Below are 20,369 nucleotides of genomic sequence, written 5' to 3' on the forward strand. Positions count from 1 at the left end.
TAGATGTTTTTATTTTTTTACTTTCACGCCTTCCATAGCAGTAGTAAAGTTACATGGCAGTGGACCCTGGTGCGTGCTTGTGCTTGCAAATACCTATGTGCACATTTCATGATAAAGTCCCGGAATGTCCATGTCCCACCCATATCCCACCCATGCCCATGCCCCACCCCTGTTTTGCAACTTTTTATTTGTGCATGTACTGGGAGATACACAAGTACATGGGCAGCTTTTAAAATCCACTCGGTGCATGCCGGCTAGACATTTTCATTTATTTCCTGGTTTTGGCATGTGCCGGGCTTTTAAAATTCACCCCTAAAAGCATATTTATCTTTTACACCTTTGTTTGGTTTGGAAAATTTACATCAGTTGTGAACCTGAAAACTTTTCACTAATATGCTCTGTCTGCAAAGCCCTGTCTCTCAGACTCCCACACACAGGCATAGGCAGGCACAGACACAGGCAGGTGCAAGCACACACATACACATGCATGCATGCACACAGGATCACCCAAACACACATATATACACAGGCTGCCACTCATGCATACACATATACACAAGGCCCCACACACAAATAGACAAACACACAACCCCCCCCCCCCCCCCACATACATACATTCAGGCTCCCACTCCCACACACATACACAGGTCATCATCTTCAGGCACCACAAGACCGCTTCTTTAGCCATCATGAGATGGAATCCACGGTGGCCCTCTCTTTTAGCTGCTGTGGGATGGGAACTGCAGCGGTCATCCTGTAGGCTTCTTTTTCTACTGTTGAGCATGAGCCCTAAGTGGATGGGCTGTGGCCCACCCATGGCTATTCCACTCTTGTGGATTGTGAATTAGTTAAAATACAGGAAACAGAGAGTAAGACTAACTTGTTAGTTCTCTCAATGGAAAATGGTAAATAGTACTGTGCCCCAGGAATCTGTAATGGAAATGGTGCTTTATAATCTTCTTCTATAACAATCACCATTTAGTGCTCTCTACAGTTTGGCAATAAAAACATCTATATGCTATCAATGTAGTTTATAGAAAGGTTCTTTGGGTTTCTATGCTTTCTGTTAACTACTTAACAAAATAAAATAATATTTATCATTTTTACTTTTGTTTGATTTTAAAATTTATGGTTGTTAAGGACCAGACAACCCAAGCAATGCTTGGTTTTTGCTTATTTTGAATATAGCCTAGTAGGGTTAAAGTTATCTGGGTTAATTTACTCAATTAACTTTAACCAAATATATTCAGAGGCACAGCTAAAGTTATTTGGATATCTTTGCTTAGATATATTCAGTGAGAGACCTGTCCTTCTGAATAACCATTTCAAGTTAACCAGCTAACTTTAGCTGGATAACATTTCTGCTCACCACTTTTCTGAATATTGACCTCAAACAGTTTGTTATTTTTTTTTACTATTACTGTTATTATTTTATGATGATCTATTATTTTTATTGTGATTGTTTTATATCATTATACTTTTTATTGTAATGCACCTTGAGCTTTTTAGGAAGACGTGCAATAAATTAAAATTGATTGATTGATGACCACCACTGTGAAAGCAGAAAACTATGGCATCATATCTAACTGGCCAGAGATGGTTTACTAAATTATTATATTCCAATTCCAGCCCAGTGTTCAAGTTCTAAAATCTTCCTCAATGTATTTTAGTGATTGTTGAAAAAATAATTTCCTTACTATGATTATTGAGCTTTTATGTATTGTTCAAACTCTGATTTCTTTGGAATTCTTATTCTTTGAATAGAAACTAAGAAAGGGTATTTTAACATAGAAAAATAAGATGTGTTCTGTTTGTGTGATCAAATTTTTTTTTCCACCATGGTGAAATTGTCATCACTCAACCTCTGTCCTGAGCCATTTCTTCCAGAAACAATATCAAAACTTTCCTGCCTAAGGCAATTCCTCTGCACTTTGAAAGAATAGAGGTTGATTCTAATTGGTTTTGTGCAGCTTGAGTTTGCTTTGTTTTAAACTTAATAACTGATTGATACAGTTCTTGCTTCTGACCTCGACCAAAACAAAAATACTTGCTTTATAGAATAATTCTGCTATGTACTTTGTGGCTAATGAGTTATTGGATTTTTCATGCCTACAATGTTTGAGGGCTATCTAGTCTCTTTTGGTTTCAGATACTGGTAAATGACATATATTTTATGGTTCTTAACACTTTTCTTAGTCACTCTGGATGAAAAGGGTAGTTCTCAAACTATTACATGAGTCCAGGGTATCCAGTGATAATAATCTGTACTAATGGGTGATCAGCAGAGAACATATTCATATGGCAACAGAAATGCAAACACTGAGGAATAAGACCATAGGTGAACCGATAGTTCATTAACAATAGCAATATCTGGGATACTCTATGGTACATTTACATAAATATCTAAACTTTTATAGAGAGTAAGAGCCAAACTAAACAGCTATTCAGAAACCACATTGGTTCTGAGCCTTCCTCTCCTGTCATTATGAATGTACTGTGGGGCATGTATACTATATCTGTTCAGAGTTGGGTTGATCAGAACTTCACATACTACTCAAGGTGTGGTTATATCACAGATTGATTCAGAGACATTAAGATATTCAAAAAAGAATGAAGAATTATTCCTGACATTCTGTTTGTTTTGTTTTTGTTTTTACCACTGATACATACTGAGCTGAGGATGTCAATATATTGTCCACAGTGATTCCAAGATCCTTTTCCTGGGTGAGAATTGCTAATATAGAACCCAGCATTATGACCTATATTTAAGATTATTTTTCCTTGAGTGCATTACTTTGCACTTGTCCACATTAAAAGTAATCTACCACTTAGATGCCCAGCACCGTAAGAGAGTTGCACTTGCCTTTTAAACTTGCCTTTTAAACTAGAACAAAGGGGAAAGCCGACAGTCGCTCAGCAGCGCATGGTTCGGAGAGAGGTATCTTCAAAGGATACTAATGATGCATTAGAATTAGGGCATCCCGACAGTGAGGTTCCAATAATAAGAAAAGTATTCCAAGTGCCTATAACTAAAAACTCACGTGAGCCAAAAAATTCTAACTTATCCCTATCAATTAAAAAGCAGAATGAAAATACAAACAAAAAACAAACTTTAAAATGTTTGTATGCTAATACCAGAAGTCTAAGAAGTAAGATGGGAGAATTAGAATGTATAGCAATGAATGATGACATAGGCTTAGTTGGTATCTCAGAGACATGGTAGAAAAAGGATAACCAATGGGACAGTGCTATACCGGAGTACAAATTATATTGCAATGATAGAGAGGAGCATCCGGGAGGCGTGTGGCGCTTTATGTCCGGGATGGCATAGAGTCCAACAGGATAAACATTCTGCATGAGACTAAATACAAAATTGAATCTTTATGGGTAGAAATCCCTTGTGTGTTGGGGAAGACTATAGTGATAGGAGTATACTACCGTCCACCTGGTCAAGATGGTGAGACGGACAGTGAAATGGTAAGAGAAATTAGGGAAGCTAATCAAATTGGTAGTGCGGTAAAAATGGGAGACTTCAATTACCAAAAACGTTATGCAATTCAATTTTTTCTTTCAATGTCCAATATGATCTTTTCTTCTAAAGGACCATCATAACACCCGTGGGCATACTGACTTATTTGCAATCATGTATTGCCTCCTCGGGTCATGCTTAATCATGGGTCCATGTCCTTTATTACTAAACTCTTTTCTCTTATTTTTTGTCTTATTTTTTCAAACGAGATTTTCTTTAATATAGAAACATAGAAATGACGGCAGAAGAAGACCAAATGGCCCATCCAGTCTGCCCAGCAAGCTTCACACATTTTTTTCTCATACTTATCTGTTTCTCTTAGCTCTTTGGTTCTATTTCCCTTCCACCCCACCATTAATGTAGAGAGCAGTGATGGAGCTGCATCCAAGTGAAATATCAAGCTTGATTAGTTAGGGGTAGTAGGGGAAGTAACCGCCACAATAAGCAAGCTACACCCATGCTTATTTGTTTTACCCAGACTATGTTATTCAGCCCTTATTGGTTGTTTTTCTTCTCCCCTGCCGTTGAAGCAGGGAGCTATGCTGGATATGCGTGTAGTATCAGTTTTTCTTCTCCCCTGCCGTTGAAGCAGAGAGCTATGCTGTATATGTGTGAAGATTCAGTTTTTCTTCTCCCCTGCCGTTGAAGCAGAGAGCTATGCTGGATATGCGTGAAGTATCAGTTTTTCTTCTCCCCTGCCGTTGAAGCAGGGAGCTATGCTGGATATGCGTGAAGTATCAGTTTTTCTTCTCCCCTGCCGTTGAAGCAGGGAGCTATGCTGGATATGCGTGAAGTATCAGTTTTTCTTCTCCCCTGCCGCTGAAGCAGAGAGCTATGCTTGATATGCGTGAAGTATCAGTTTTTCTTCTCCCCTGCCGTTGAAGCAGAGAGCTATGCTGGATATGCGTGAAGTATCAGTTTTTCTTCTCCCCTGCCGTTGAAGCAGAGAGCTATGCTGGATATGCATTGAAAGTGAAGTATCAGGCTTATTTGGTTTGGGGTAGTAACCGCCGTAACAAGCCAGCTACTCCCCGCTTTGTGAGTGCGAATCCTTTTTTCCACATTTCCTCTTGCTGTTGTAGCTTAGAACGATGTTGGAGTCACAGTAACCATGTGTATGTTTATTGAATAAGGGTATTATCTCCAGGCAGTAGCCGTCATTCTGGCGAGCCACCCACTCTTTATTGACGGCCTCTTGATTTTATGGATCCACAGTGTTTATCCCACACCCCTTTGAAGTCCTTCACAGTTCTGGTCTTCACCACTTCCTTCGGAAGGGCATTCCAGGCATCCACCACCCTCTCCGTGAAGAAATACTTCCTGACATTGGTTCTGAATCTTCCTCCCTGGAGCTTCAAATCGTGACCCCTGGTTCTGCTGATTTTTTTCCTACGGAAAAGGTTTGTCATTGTCTTTGGATCATTAAAACCTTTCAAGTATCTGAAAGTCTGTATCATATCACCTCTGCTCCTCCTTTCCTCCAGGGTGTACATATTTAGATTCTTCAATCTCTCCTCATAAGTCATTTGATGAAGACCTTCCACCTTTTTGGTCGACCTTCTCTGGACCGCCTCCATCTTGTCTCTGTCTCTTCGGAGATACGGTCTCCAGAACTGAACACAATACTCAAGGTGAGGTCTCACCAAGGACCTGTACAAGGGGATAATCACTTCCCTTTTCTTACTCGATATTCCTCTCTCTATGCAGCCCAGCATTCTTCTGGCTTTAGCTGTCGCCTTGTCACATTGTTTCGCCGACTTCAGATCATTAGACACCATCACCCCAAGGTCTCTCTCCTGCTCCGTGCACATCAGCCATTCTCCCCCCATCGAATACAGTTCATTCGGATTTCCACTCCCCATATGCATGACTCTGCACTTCTTGGCATTGAATGTCACTGCCATATCTTTGACCACTCTTCCATCTTCCTTAAATCCCGTCTCATTCTCTCCACTTCTTCCGGCGTGTCCACTCTGTTGCAGATCTTAGTGTCATCTGCAAAAAGACATACCTTACCTTCTATCCCTTCCGCAATGTCGCTCACAAAGATATTGAAAATGACCGATCCCTGCGGTACACCGCTTAAAACCGCTCTCTCTTCAGAGAGAGTTCCATTTACCATCACACATTGTCTTCTGTCCGTCAACCAGTTTGCAATCCAGGCCACCACCTCGGCACTCACTCCTAAGCTTCTCATTTTATTCACCAGTCTCCTGTGCGGGACAGTGTCAAAAGCTTTGCTGAAATCCAAGTAGATGACATCGAGTGCTCTTCCTTGATCCAATTCCTTGGTTACCCAGTCAAAAAAGTCAATCAGATTTGTCTGACAGGATCTTCCAATGGTGAATCCATGCTGCCTCTGGTCCAGCAATTCTCCTGACTGTAGATAGTTCACTATTCTCTCTTTCAACAGTGACTCCATTACTTTTCCCACCACCGAAGTGAGGCTAACCGGTCTGTAGTTACCAGCCTCTTCTCTGTTCCCACTCTTGTGAAGCGGGACCACCACCGCTCTCCTCCAATCATTCGGCACCACTCCCGTTTCTAGGGATCTATTGAACAGGTCACACAGCGGACCTGCCAGCACATCTCTGAGCTCCCTCAGTATTCTGGGATGAACTTCATCAGGCCCCATGGCTTTGTCCACTTTCAGTTTCACCAGCTCTTCCCATACATTTTCTGCTGTAAATGGAGTTACATCTACTCCATTCCCCTCCAGTTTCTTGTTAACTAGTGACGGTCCTTCTCCAGGGTCCTCTTTAGTGAACACAGAACCGAAGTATTAATTTAATATTTCTGCCATTTCTTCGTCTCTCTCCACACATTGATCCTTTCCACCTTTCAATTTCACTATACCACTTTGAACTTTTCTCTTTTCACTGATGTATCTGAAAAATGTTTTGTTACCACTCTTTACCTCTTTGGCAATCCTCTCTTCCGCTTGACTTTTTGCCATCTTGATTAATTCCTTCATCTCCCTCAGTTCTACCAGATATTCTTCTTTGTGCTCCTCCTTTTGGGATCTTTTATATTTCTTGAACGCTGTTCTTTTAGCCTTTATTTTGTCAGCCACCTCCTTTGAGAACCAGATAGGTTTCATTTTTCTTTTGCTTTTCTTTACTTTTCTAACATATAGATTAGTTGCCTTGGTAATTGCTCCTTTTAGATTGGTCCACTGTTGATCCACATCGCTCTCATTTTCCCAGCCTTTTAGTTCTTCCTCCAGGTACTTCCCTATTTCATCAAAGTCTGTGTTTTTGAACATCAAAACTTGGGTTTTTGTGCTTCTTTTCCGTGTCCTTTTTGTGATATTAAACCATACTGTTTGATGATCACTGGTGCTGAGGTGGGCACCCACCTGGACGTCTGAGACATTATCTCCATTAGTGAGCACTAAGTCGAGTAGAACTCCTTCTCTTGTGGGTTCCATTACCATTTGTTTGAACAAAGCTACTTGCAAGGCATCTACTATTTCTCTACTATTATTAGATTCTGCAGATGGGATTCTCCAGTCTACATCTGGCATATTAAAGTCTCCAACGATCACCACTTCTCCTTTCTTTGCTATCCTGTGGATGTCTTCAACCAGATCTCTGTCCAGCTCTTCCTTTTGGTTTGGAGGTCTGTAAACCACTCCAATAAAAATGGATGCCCCATCTTTTTTTAAGTCGGCCCATAGTGCTTCTTCTTTGCCCCATCTTCCTTGCAGCTCAAATGCTTGGATATTGTTTCTGACATAAAGAGCCACTCCTCCCCCTTTCCTATCCGCTCTGTCCTTCCTTAACAAGTTATAGCCTGGTATTGCCGTATCCCAGCCATGAGATTCCGTAAACCACGTTTCTGTGACAGCAACAATGTCCAAGTCCGCCTCCACCAATAGGGCTTGCAGCTCTGGGATTTTATCACCCAAACTACGAGCATTTGTGCTCATAGCTTTCCAGCTTTCTTTGTTCAGAAATTTGTTTTAAAATTAAAGTGGAATGATACCTTCCTTATTATGAAGTTTCTTCGGTTTTCACTCAGTGCAACCGCACTCCCAAGGACAATTTTACTCGGAAGACCATTCAGTGACAGTTTTCTCTCGGAGGGCGATTAGCCCTGCTCCAGCCCGACGTACGTTTCGCTAGTGCTGCTTCAGGGACTGTGATCAACGTGAGTTCTTCCGTTCTTTTCACTGAAGGGTTCTGCTCCTCATATCCACTTACTCTGCTTTACTGCTAAAACGTTTTTTGAGGACAAACATCAGCGTGACTCAATTTAATTATTTACTGCACATAATTTCAACTATAAACAGGCACATACTTTTAAATTTCATGGGTTAATGGGATTCCAGCACTGACTTACCAGACCTTACTGCCTTTTCCTCACTTGTTGGTGTCTAGGCGAGTTTATCGCGAGAGTCCTGATGTTTTTATGTCATTTGTCATACTTCAGCTGTGTGTGCAATTTGACTAAGTAACTGAGTTCACATGAAGTGGACCCATTCAATCTCCTTGTTCAAGCCGTGTGGGATTACGGTATTTAATTGGAAAATCCAGCGTTGCTCACTCTGTCTGAGACGTTTAATTCTATTACCTCGTCTCCAATGCATTGGTACAATTTCTAAAATAGTCCAGTGAATTTTGGCAAAAGTATGTTTTTGTGCTATGAAGTGAGCTACCAGTGGTTCCTCCGTTCTATTTGTATTAATACAACATTTGTGCTCTGTGAGTCTGGTGCGGATGGCACGCTTGGTCATGCCCACATAAATCAATTGACATGTACAAAAAATTGCATAAATGACGAATGAGGTTTTACATGTTGCCTGCGGTAACGAAACTATACGTCCTGATGAAGTGCTAATTGTAGTCTGAGTGGACTTTAAGCTGCATAAAAAACAATTAGTACATGCACTAATACTTGTTGATGGGATCACAAACTGGTGGTCACTGGAATGTACAATCTGATCTTTTATGTTTCTGCCACGTGAGTAGGCAATGCGGATGGGCTCTTGGAACAATGGATGTAATTCTTGTAGTATTGTCCAATGTTTTCTAATAGCTCTACTGATAAGTGGAGTGGCCAATGTGTGCTTAGTGACCAAGGTCTGGGGGTTCAAATCCCCCACATTTTTCTGAAGAAATAAATATTCTCTGTTAGAAAACAGTGCTCTTCGATACGCTTTTTTAACACTTGAAACAGGATATCCACGTTGCAAAAAGCGTTTTACCTGTTGTTCTGCTTGTAACTTAAATTCTGTGTTATCAGTGCATAGACGCCGTACCCGCAAAAATTGTCCCACTGGGTGGTTGGATTTGAAAGTGCTGGGATGGAAACTGTCATACGTAACAAATTGTTTTGTTCATTAGGTTTACGGTATAAGGTAGTAACTACTGTATTGCCACTTCTACTGATCAAGATATCAAGATATGCTACTTGTTGAGAATCAAACTGAATGGTGAATTTTAAACATGAACTTAGATTATTTAATCAATTGTGAAAGTGTAACAACGATGCTTGAGACCGCAGGCAACATGTAAAACCTCATTCATCATTTATGCAATTTTTTGTCCATGTCAATTGATTTATGTGGGCATGACCAAGCGTGCCATCCGCACCAGACTCACAGAGCACAAATGTATTAATACAAATAGAAAGGAGGAACCACTGGTAGCTCACTTCAGCAGCATCTTGACTTTATGGATCCACAGTGTTTATCCCACGCCCCTTTGAAGTCCCTCACAGTTCTGGTCTTCACCACATCCCCCGGAAGGGCACTCCAGGCATCCATCACCCTCTCCGCGAAGAAATACCTCCCGACACCGGTTCCGAATCCTCCTCCCCGGAGCTTCAAACCGCGACCCCTGGTTCCGCTGATTTTTTTCCCACGGAAAAGGTTTGTCGTTGTCTTTTGATCATTAACACCTTTCAAGTATCTGAAAGTCTGTATCACATCACCTCTGCTCCTCCCCTCCTCCAGGGTGTACATATTTAGATTCTTCAATCTCTCCTCGTACGTCATCCGATGAAGATCCTCCACCTTCCTGGTCGCCCTTCTCTGTACCGCCTCCATCTTGTCTTTGTCTTTTTGAAGATACGGTCTCCAGAACTGAACACAGTACTTCAGGTGAGGCCTCACCAAGGACCTGTACAAGGGAATAATCACTTCCCTTTTCTTACTCGATATTCCTCTCTCTATGCAGCCCAGCATTCTTCTGGCTTTAGCTATCGCCTTGTCGCATTGTTTCGCCGACTTCAGATCATTAGACACCATCACCCCAAGGTCCCTCTCCTGCTCCGTGCACATCAATCTTTCCCCCCCCATCGAATACAGTTCATTCGGATTTCCACTCCCCATATGCATGACTTTGCACTTCTTGGCATTGAATCTCAGCTGCCATATCTTCGACCACTCTTCCAGTTTCCTTAGATCCCGTCTCATTCTCTCCACTCCTTCCGGCGTGTCCACTCTGTTGCAGATCTTAGTGTCATCTGCAAAAAGACAAACCTTACCTTCTATCCCGTCCGCAATGTCGCTCACAAAGATATTGAACAGGACCGGTCCCAACACCGATCCTTGCGGTACACCACTTAAAAACGCTCTCTCTTCAGAGAAGGTTCCATTTACCATCACACATTGTCTTCTGTCCGTCAACCAATTTGCAATCCAGGTCACCACCTCGGCACTCACTCCCAAGCTTCTCGTTTTATTTACCAGTCTCCTGTGCGGAACCGTATCAAAAGCTTTGCTGAAATCCAAGTATATGATATCGAGCGCTCTTCCTCGATCCAATTCCTTGGTTACCCAGTCAAAAAAGTCAATCAGATTTGTCTGACAGGATCTTCCTCTGGTGAATCCATGCTGCCTCTGGTCCATCAATTCTCCCGACTGTAGATAGTTCACTATTCTCTCTTTCAACAGTGACTCCATTACTTTTCCCACCACTGAAGTGAGGCTAACCGGTCTGTAGTTACCAGCCTCCTCTCTGTTCCCACTCTTGTGAAGCGGGACCACCACCGCTCTTCTCCAATCACTCGGCACCACTCCCGTTTCTAGGGATCTATTGAACAGGTCGCACAGCGGTCCCGCCAGCACATCTCTGAGCTCCCTCAGTATCCTTGGATGAATCCCATCAGGCCCCATGGCTTTGTCCACTTTCAGATTCTTTAGCTCTTCCCATACATTATCTACTGTAAATGGATTTTCCTCTGTTCCGCTTCCCTCCAGTTTCTTGTTGTGTAGAGATGGTCATTCTCCAGGGTCTTCTTTAATGAACACAGAGCTGAAGTATTCGTTTAATATTTCTGCCATTTCTTCGTCTCTCTCCACATATTGATCATTTTCATCTTTCAATTTCACTATACCACTTTGGACTTTTCTCTGTTCGCTGATGTATCTGAAAAATGTTTTGTCACCATATTTTATCTCCTTGGCAATCCTCTCTTCCGCTTGACTTTTTGCCAACTTGATTAATTTCTTAGTCTCCCTCAGTTGAATCAGATATTCTTCTTTGTGCTCCTCCCTTTGGGATCTTTTGTATTTCTTGTATGCAGTTCTTTTAGCTTTAATTTTGTCAGCCACCTCCTTTGAGAACCAGATAGGTTTCATTTTTCTTTTGCTTTTCTTTACATTTCTAACATATAGAGCAGTTGCCTTGGCGATTGCTCCTTTTAGATTGGTCCACTGTTGATCCACATCTCTCTCATTTTCCCATCCATTTAGTTCTTCCTCTAGGTACTTCCCCATTTCCTCAAAGTCTGTGTTTTTGAACTGTAAAACTCTGGTCTTTGTGCTTCTTTTCCATATTCTTTTAGTGATATTAAACCATACCGTTTGATGATCACTGGTGCTGAGGTGGGCGCCCACCTTGACATCAGAGATGATATCTCCATTATTGAGCACTAAGTCGAGAATAGTTCCTTCTCTCGTGGGTTCCAATACCATTTGTTTGAACAAAGATACTTGCATGGCATCCACTATTGCTCTGCTGTTTTTAGATTCTGCAGATGGGATTTTCCAGTCTACATCTGGCATATTAAAGTCACCAACGATCACCACTTCCCCTTTCTTACCTATCTTATGGATGTCTTCAACCTAGTCTTTCCTCATAGGGGAGCTGTTCCATTCCCCTTATCATTTTGGTAGCCCTTCTCTGTACCTTCTCTATCGCAATTATATCATTTTTGAGATGTGGTGACCAGAATTGTACACAGTATTCAAGGTGCGGTCTCACCATGGAGCGATACAGAGGCATTATGATATTTTCCATTTTATTCACCATTCCCTTTCTAATCATTTCCAACATTCTGTTTGCTTTTTTGACTGCCGCAGCACACTGAACCGACAATTTCAATGTGTTATCCACTATGACGCCTAGATCACTTTCTTGGGTTGTAGCACCTAATATGGAACCCAACATTGTGTAACTATAGCATGGGTTATTTTTCCCTACATGCATCACCTTGCACTTATCCACATTAAATTTCATCTGCCATTTGGATGCCCAATTTTCCAGTCTCACAAGGTCTTCCTGCAATTTATCACAATCTGATTGTGATTTAACTACTCTGAACAATTTTGTGTCATCTGCAAATTTGATTATCTCACTCGTTGTATTTCTTTCTAGATCATTTATAAATATATTGAAAAGTAAGGGTCCCAATACACTCCACTGCCCACTCCCTTCCACTGAGAAAATTGTCCATTTAATCCTACTCTCTGTTTCCTGTCTTTTAGCCAGCTTACAATCCACGAAAGGACATCGCCACCTATCCCATGACTTTTTACTTTTCCTAGAAGCCTCTCATGAGGAACTTTGTCAAACGCCTTCTGAAAATCCAAGTATACTACATCTACGGTTCACCTTTATCCACATGTTTATTAACTCCTTCAAAAAAGTGAAGCAGATTTGTGAGACAAGACTTGCCTTGGGTAAAGCCATGCTGACTTTGTTCCATTAAACCATGTTTTTCTATATGTTCTGTGATTTTGATGTTTAGAACACTTTCCACTATTTTTCCTGGCACTGAAGTCAGGCTGACTAGTCTGTAGTTTCCCAGATTGCCCCTGGAGCCCTTTTTAAATATTGGGGTTATATTTGCTATCCTCCAGTCTTCAGGTACAATGGATGATTTTAATGATAGGTTACACATTTTTACTAATAGGTTTGAAATTTCATTTTTTAGTTTCTTCAGAACTCTGGGGTGTATACCATCCGGTCCAAGTAATTTATTGCTCTTCAGCTTGTCAATCACCGTGATTTGATTCAGTCCATCTGAAACAATAGCCATGAAAACCTTCTCCAGTATGGGTACCTCCCCAACATCCTCTTCAGTAAATACTAGGGATGTGAATCGGGTGGCCGATCGTTCCCACTATCGGGATCATCTGGCCATGGGAAAAAATTGTTTTCCCGCGTTTCCCCGGTTTTTTTTTAGTGAAAAATCGTTTTTTGGGTTAGTGTGCACTAACGGGGAGTTAGTGCGCATGCACCGTTAGTGCGCACTAACTCATGTTAGTGCGTACTAACAAAAATCGCAAAAAATAACAAAAAGTAACAAAAATAAACGGTTTCCGTTAGTGCGTACTAACCCGAAAATTATTTTTATGAAAAATCGGGGGTAAAATCAATCATTTCCTTCTTTTAAACGATTTCTAATGAATTTAGAAATATCATACGATATTTCAATTCATTATAAAAACGATTCACATCCCTAGTAAATACCGAAGCAAAGAAATCATTTAATCTTTCCGCGATGGCCTCATCTTCTCTAAGTGCCCCTTTAACCCCTCGATCATCTAACGGTCCAACTGACTCCCTCACAGGCTTTCTGCTTCGGATATGTTTAAAAAAGTTTTTACTGTGAGTTTTTGCCTCTACGGCCAACTTCTTTTCAAATTCTCTCTTAGCTTGTCTTATCAATGACTTACATTTAACTTGCCAAGGTTTATGCTTTATCCTATTTTCTACTGTTGGATCCTTCTTCCAATTTTTGAATGAAGATCTTTTGACTAAAATAGCTTCTTTCACCTCCCCTTTTAACCATGCCGATAATCGTTTTGCCTTCTTTCCACCTTTCTTAATGTGTGGAATACATCTGGACTGTGCTTCTAGAATGGTATTTTTTAAACAATGACCACGCCTCTTGGACATTTTTTACTCTTGTAGCTGCTCCTTTCAGTTTTTTTCTAACAATTTTTCTCATTTTATCAAAGTTTCCCTTTTGAAAGTTTAGCACGAGAGCCGTGGATTTGCACACTGTTCCTCTTCCGGTCATTAAATCAAATTTGATCATATTATGATCATTATTGCCAAGCGGCCCACCACCGTTACCTCTCTCACAAGTCCTGTGCTCCACTGAGAATTAGATCTAAAATTGCTCCCTCTCTCATCGGTTCCTGAACGAATTGCTCCATAAAGCTATCATTTATTCCATCCAGGAATGTTATCTCTCTAGCTTGTCCCGATGATACATTTACCCAGTCAATATTGGGGTAATTGAAGTCTCACAAAAAATGGACAGTTAATTCTTAATACAACGAGTACAAAATCTAACACAAAAACGTTATGCAATTCAATTTTTTCTTTCAATGTGCAATATGATCTTTTCTTCTAAAGGACCATCATAACACCAGTGGGCATACTGACTTATTTGCAATCATGTATTGCCTCCTCGGGTCATGCTTAATCATGGGTCCATGTCCTTTATTACTAAACTCTTTTCTCTTATTTTTTGTCTTATTTTTTCAAACGGGATTTTCTTTAAAATTAAAGTGGAATGATACCTTCCTTATTATGAAGTTTCTTCGGTTTTCACTCGGTGCAACCGCACTCCCAAGGACAATTTTACTCGGAAGACCATTGAGTTTTCTCTCGGAGGGCGATTAGCAATGCATTGGTACAATTTCTAAAATAGTCCAGTGAATTTCGGCAAAAGTATGTTTTTGTGCCATGAAGTGAGCTACCAGTAGTTCCTCCGTTCTATTTGTATTAATACAACATTTGTGCTCTGTGAGTCTGGTGCGGATGGCACGCTTGGTCATGCCCACATAAATCAATTGACATGGACAAAAAATTGCATAAATGACGAATGAGGTTTTACATGTTGCCTGTGGTAACGATACTATACGTCCTGATGAAGTGCTAATTGTAGTCTGAGTGGACTTTAAGCTGCATAAAAAACAATTAGTGCATGCACTAATACTTGTTGACGGGATCACAAACTGGCGGTTACTGGAATGTACAATCTGATCTTTTATGTTTCTGCCACGCGAGTAGGCAAAGCGGATGAGCTCTTGGAACAATGGAAGTAATTCTTGTAGCATTGTCCAATGTTTTGTAATAGCTCTACTGATAAGCAGAGTGGCCATTGTGTGCTTAGTGACCAAGGTCTGTGGGTTCAAACACCCCACATTTTTCTGAAGAAATAAATATTCTTTGTTAGAAAACAGTGCTCTTCGATATGCTTTTTTAACACTTGAAACTGGATATCCGCATTGCAAAAAGCGTTTTACCAGTTGTTCTGCTTGTAACTTAAATTCTCTGTTATCAGTGCATAGACGCCGTACCCGCAAAAATTGTTCCACTGGGAGGTTGGATTTGAAAGTGCTGGGATGGAAACTGTCATACCGTAACAAATTGTTTCATTCATTAGGTTTACGGTATAAGGAAGTAACTACTGATATGCTACTTGTTGAGAATCAGTAACTACTGATATGCTACTTGTTGAGAATCAGACTGAATGGTGAATTTTAAACATAAACTTGTGCTCCTACCATGTGACAGGGGCCGACCAATGTCACCGGTAGCCCCTGTGACATAGGGCAAAGGCTATCGGTGCCATTTTGAATACTGGCAGCCGATGGCCTGAGTGCAGGAGATCGCTCCAGGACCCCCGCTGGACAACCAGGGACTTTTGGCAAGTCTTGGGGGCTGCGAAGTGAGGGAGGTGCAGCTGTAGTGACGCAGGCTAACCCGTGGAGCAGGGAAGCCCGAGTCAGGTCTCCAATGATGACATAGGTAGACCCCAAGGAGCGGGGAGCACCAGCAGTCTCTGTAGATAGCGAATCACAGCCCCAAGGAGTGGGGAAGTGCAGGTAGTCTCGTAGCACGTAGGAGCGGAGAGGCATGGACATTCACAGTAAGCAAAAGGACACTATCCCGAGGAGCGGGATGGTGCTAAGAGTCTCTTGAAAAGTAGAGAGACATAGCCCTGAGGAGCGGGGAAGCACTGACAGTCCAGAGAGCATGTAGGCACACCCTGAGGAGCGGGGAAGTGCTAGAGTACCTCCCGAGAGGTAAGGGTGTTCCAGGGAGCTGCCCCGAGGAGTGGGGAGCCTTGCAGAGTAGGACTTCATGAAGCGCAGGACCAGCTTGAGGAGCGGGGGAGGCCAGGAGACAAGGTCCCTGTGAGAGCACTACTGGCCCCCGAGGAGCGGGTACCAGACAAAGTCCAAGGTCCAATGGAGTCCAACAGTGTAGCCACCGGAACACGGAACAGGAGCTAGTAGAGACGTACGGAACTTGTTGCCAATTCAGCTAGCTGAGAGCGAAGGTGGAGCTTAAGTACCTTGATCCAATGACATCATCAAGTAGGGAAGTCCCCGAGGTTCCCGCCGAAGAGGTTTCAAAGGAGGGCCCGGTGACGCGCGCACCTAGGAAGGCCATGAGACGACATAGCTGGTGGCTACGAGGAGCCATGGGGGACGTGGCGGTAGAGATTGCCCTGTGCCATGAGCAGACCCGGGGAGGGCTTGAGAACGGTGCAGAATGTAAGTAAGTGCGGTTGCAGCCGTCTGTGACCAACGGGCATAACAATTGTGAATGAATATATATACATACTCTTCATTTTAGTCTGCTAAGACTTATGAAATTGTCATAAGGGTGTGGGTCCATGTTTCCCCCCATAATAACTTTTCTGTTGGTATCCTGTCAATGAGAAATTTTGATGATATATCAGAGGGGACATGAAGATTCTGACTGAGATATATTTTAAAGCATGGACAAGCATGTGTCTGCCAGAAAGTAGGCTAGATTAGTTCTGGGTTGAACTTCTTGTTAGCTAATTCAATTCTGTTTTTTTCTTTCCAGTGCCACTCTTTTACTTGTACCTTTTTAAACCCACAGATGAAATACATATTTTTGTTTGATACCTTTTTTATGTTTCCTCAGCATCATTTATAGATCAAAAATATACTATGGAATGAGCACCTTTGTTAAAAATAAGATGAGTTGCCATCATCATGGTAGAGTATTTCAGTTATCAGAATAATTTACAGTTGATTTATAGAATTAAAAATAGTATGTGAAAAAATCCAGGTATGTTTTTGTGGAATCAACATGGCTCAGAAGCTAATATTCTTAGGTAGCAAACTAGAGACCTTTGTTTCTAGAACTAAGATTCTCTAACTGGTTAGGGTTAGCAGTGCCACAGAAAAATGGGCCACATGTGATATTGTTATTATGATGTGTGAATAGGGCACACCACTTTGTCGGAAGAACTTGAACTGTTTATGGGAAGAAGTATGTGGGATTTCAGAAGACATGGATATATGAAGAGGGCAATTTTCAAAGCCACTTCAATAGATAAAGCAGCCTTTTATCTGTGAAAATAGGCTCTTTGAAAATTGCTTGTATGAGGGTTAAATTGTGCACATAGTTCCACAACACATATACTTTTACTTGCATTATAGTGAAGGTGCTTCAGGATAGGCTTAGATTGAGGAAAAAATACACGTTTTAGATTTTCAAAACTATGCACATTGTTTTGGTTGGAAAACATATCCACTGAGAGAAAAAAGGTGCAAATCTCTGCAGGTATTTTTTCCTGGGGCAATTTCCAAGCAATCAAGTATATACATATTTTCACTTGAAAATTGGTGCAGACAGTGGATAAAAAGTACCTACCAACTTTACAGCCATGTAGATAGAATGAAAATTACCCCCAGAAATTGTAAATACATAAACTTACATTAAATGGAACAAGGATTGTGTTCATCTACTTTGGAAGAATAAAATATTTTTATTATTCTTAACCTTCATGGAGAACTGCAGAGTAAGGGGCAGCATGCATATGTTCCAAACAGTATTGATCTGTATTTGATATTGGCAGAAAAGGTAAAATGATGGATGGAACAATATGCATTAGATGTACTGGAACATATGAACTCATAATTAGAAAGAAGCCAATGAATACAAAATGGAGTACATAAGCATAGCAACATGGATGGGTAAAAAAAGCAGAAGTTGTTAAGAAGCATAGACCTGTTTTAAAATGATTTGTGCCACAGAAAAAAAAACCTAAAAACACCCTTTTGAAAATAGGCCACAATATAGCTCTTAGAATACAGAATCAAACTTTGTACATGGATAATAAAGTGGTATAAAATTAACTCCTACAGTCATCAAATGCTTTGTTTGTCATGCAAATAATGTGTGCGATAAACGAAAGGGGAGTGTCTATTAAAATTCTGGCCTGCCGCTTTACACAGCTAAGTAATGCATGCAGCGGTGCATCATCGCAGACAGCGGTGCGTCATCACAGTGCACAGTGTGTCATTGTGCAGTGTGTTATTTTTCAGCAGTATAAAAGCTGACTTCCTGCGCCTCCTTCTTTGAGTGTGTGTCGGGTGTAGGAGTGAGAGGAGAGGTGATTAGTGTCAGTAGAGGAGTTTTGGAGTAGTTCTTTGCGATTGCTGAGTGAGTTGTTTTGTTTTCTGTAGTCATCTGTTTACCTTTGTCTTTTGTGATATTTGTTGGAGTGAAAGTTAGTAAATCCAGTTTGTCTTTTTGGGTGGAAGTAGTGAGGAGGAGTGGAGGAGTGTGAGGAGGAGTGGATGGTGTGTGTGAGAGCGGTGAGGAGTGTATGTGTGTGTGTGTGTGTGCGCTGAGGTGTGTGTGTGTGTGTGTATGTGTTAGTGTGTGTGTGTGCTGAGAGGATGGAGCATGACAGGCCTGGGAAGAGAGGAGAGGAGAGGCATGAGGATAGTAGTGGGAGGAAGAAACAGAGGGAGTGGGAAAATGAGGGCAGAAGTGCCAGGGGAAGGAGAAGTAGGAGTAGGGACAGGGGGAGTAGTAGAGAGAGGCAGGACAGAAGGGATAGGAGGGTGCAGATGGGGAAAGGGGTTAGGCAGGAAAGAGTGGTGGGAGGAGTAGGGCAAGGCCTATGTTCCAGCAATGTTTGCCATTAAACAAAAAAGTGGTGCGCCAGCTTGCTGTAACAGCTAATGCATCTGTATGACTTGTTCCTGCACAAACTTTAACTATAGCTGCCCACAAGTAACTCTTCTGTGACAAGCATATATCACCCCTACTTTATTCAAGATTCTGACATGGACCTGTGAAGGGCTTAGGTGGTATAAAATGGCTGTTTGTCAAGATGGCAACACCTAAAGGCCATCATCAATCATGGCAATCACATGACATGTGTGCGAGCAGTAGGCCTATACAATGAGCACAGTGTGGTGGAGGCTGCCTGAAAGCTCATAACCTGTTCAGCTGACAGTCTAGGCCAACTGAGAATGCTATACACAGAGGACTATATGGACTGTGTAGGACCAGAGCAAGCCACCTCACAAATAACAGTAGAAGTGTGTGTAACCCCACTTACTGCTGAGCCTTCAGCATAGCAGCTGTTCAGCAGTCCACAGACGAGTTCACACACATGTTCATCAGCAATGCCATGCAACCAAGAAAGCCTGGAAATGTGTGCACTGATGTTGGTTATGGTACTATATGCAAGCTGTTTTGGAAAGTAGTGCTGAGCCAAGGTGCTTTAACGGAGCTCTGACATCACACCTGCAGTGTAACTGATAGTAGGTGTAGGTTAATGGTGAAGATTGTGCATATGTTGAGGGTGCAAACATATATGCGAGCTGCTGCTCCACATGACTATCTTGGATGTATAACGCAGTATGACCTTCCAGAAACATGCCATTTCCAGATGACAGCCTATGTGTCACACAGCAGTTTAAGGCATGTAAACCCTTGGCCTGTATGATGTGAATGTTTTATGAGGATAGATAAGACTGTAGTAAGAGTGGTATCATGGTGACATGTCAAAGATCATAGGAAATCACAAGTGAAGCCTGGATAGTAGTAGATTCGGTATCCTGCCTTTACTCACCCCAAAGTGCATCCTCCCATAGGTTTCCCAAGAAGGGACGCTACCTACTTGACATCACGACAGGCAAGACCCTCACCTTTTGTACCACTTGTACCAATTGTGATACATTTCCTACCTTGCTGTAGTACAGTGAATGCATGTAGGGGTGCATGCATTGAGAAAGCAGAATGCTACCTTTGAAGGAGCTGTGCACATAGTAATAAAAGCACCAGGTTGCACAGTTGCTTTCAGCTAGGCTGTAATGGAAGGTGTAGTCCCAAAACAGTGTGATGTGTGCAGTATTATGGCCACCTGTCCTGAATGTGAAGTATGTACAGGCAGACATTTCATCTTCCTAAATGTAATGGAAGCAACACCAAGACTCTCTATACTTTGAGTGGAGGAGTAGCCTAGTGGTTAGAGCAGTGGGCTATAAACCAGAAGACTAAGGTTTGAGTCTTGCTGTTGCTCTTTGTGACCTTGGGCAAGTCACTTTATCCTCCATTGCTTCAGGTACAAACTTAGGCCTGGCTTTATCAAAATACACTAAATACTGCATGCGATAGAAAAAGGGGTGTGTTATTATGGTAATAGGCCGTTTATCGCAATTTGCACTAATACCTATGCAAAGAGCTAAGATACCACAAATTGTGATACCTTTTTCACACTTTGAAATAACTGCCAGAATGTGGCATACAACCACAGGGGGGGCCACTGAGAGGAGAGAGAGAATGAGAAAGAGAGCCTAGATAGGTAT

General features: G+C 41.7%; 1 protein-coding gene across 1 annotated transcript in view; it reads left to right on the top strand.

The window, feature by feature from the left end:
* Positions 1 to 20,369, top strand: part of LOC115088242 (exostosin-1-like) — a 226,093-nt gene that overhangs the window by 190,778 nt on the left and 14,946 nt on the right. The gene's annotated exons all lie outside the window — the stretch shown is intronic.

Source organism: Rhinatrema bivittatum, chromosome 3 (genome assembly GCF_901001135.1).
Source record: "Rhinatrema bivittatum chromosome 3, aRhiBiv1.1, whole genome shotgun sequence".
Taxonomy (NCBI): domain Eukaryota; kingdom Metazoa; phylum Chordata; class Amphibia; order Gymnophiona; family Rhinatrematidae; genus Rhinatrema; species Rhinatrema bivittatum.